The following is a 1,474-nucleotide window of genomic DNA, read 5'->3' on the forward strand; positions in this document are numbered from 1 at the left end:
TGTTAATATTTAGGTTGCATCTGTTGAATACAGTCAAAATGGTGTATGGTATCAAATAGTTTACAACTTTCCTTACTGGTTTTTGTTAAGAAGATTTGAGAGATTTATTTCCTAATAAGAACACAAAAAAACGAAATTACAGTTGATTTCCTTGCAAAATTTTAGTCTACCGGAAAAAGTAGACCAATTTTTAACATTTTTGGTAATATGTTTTGGTCCCTATGACTACCCAAAGTACAAAATACCAGGTCATTTGCCTGAAAACCCTGCCTAAATTCCTCAAAGTTAAGACCAAGTCACATAGTAAATTTACAGAATAATATAAGATTTGCATAAATTCAGATGCTTCGCTCCTGAACCACGCTCTTGGGCGGAACTTACGGAATTTTGTATCGAGCTTTTATGTGCTCATCAATTTGTACTTTCTTTTGTCAACTTTTGATTTCGTAATGTTTTTGTACTCTACAATTAAGTTTAATAAAACGTGTAAAAATGAGCTACGATTAGGCATATCGTTAATGGGATCTGTCCCAAAATATGGGCTTAAGGGAACACCCCCCATTCTCGATTTTAATTTTTCAAGACTTTCAATGGGCTGGTAAATTAATACCAATGCTTGTTAAGGTTTGTAACTTTGCACATATATATTTGATGATTTAAAACGGAAGAAAAATAATTAACAAAAAATTGTTGCTGTTGTTTTTTGTGATCAAAGAAAAGTCCTTATTTTTGATGAATCCCAACGGTGTTAGAAAGAGTGCATGTCTGGCTCTCGTATGAACTAGGATTGTTGACTTTGCACTAAAATTAACAAAATGGAGAACCTTTGAAAAATATTTTTTGGAAAATCGCCGATTTTTTACCAAAAACCAAGTTAAAAACATAAGGAAGATCTTCACCGATTGGCTTTATCCTCGTTCATACGATAGCTACGCACTCACAGAGAAACGTGTAAAAATTTGAAATCGATTGGGTTATTAGTTTTTGAGTTATCGTGCCCGCCATTCGCAAAACCAATGTTTAGAGAAAACGCGTTTAAAGTTTGAGAAGCCCTTCAGCCGCCACTTAATGCTGACGCAATAAATCGGCTATATCTTCAAGAGTTCTTGAGTTTTTTACTTGAAATTTTGTAGCGACATTCTTGAATTAGTGTAGATTGGAATTTAATCAACAAAAATTTTGACCCCGAGAATGGGGGGCCCCCTTAACCTTAAAAAGTCGGAGGGAATAAACACAGAATATATTATATTCATATCGTAGATGATTATAACTATTTATGGTGATGTTGAATGTAAATTATCTATTGCAAAAACTTAAGTTTCTTCTTTGTGGAATCAATGAATAGATTTTTAATATTTCATTCCACTTTATTAATTTTATTTCATATGAATATATTTTCATATACAAATCAATTTCTTTAAGAAATGTATTCGAAACAAATGCATTGGGTTCGTTAAAAATAATTGCACAATAA

The sequence above is a fragment of the Musca vetustissima genome, unplaced genomic scaffold, assembly GCF_032173495.1.
Source record: "Musca vetustissima isolate MV318-11 ecotype Yass unplaced genomic scaffold, APGP_CSIRO_Mvet_v1 utg594, whole genome shotgun sequence".
NCBI lineage: Eukaryota > Metazoa > Arthropoda > Insecta > Diptera > Muscidae > Musca > Musca vetustissima.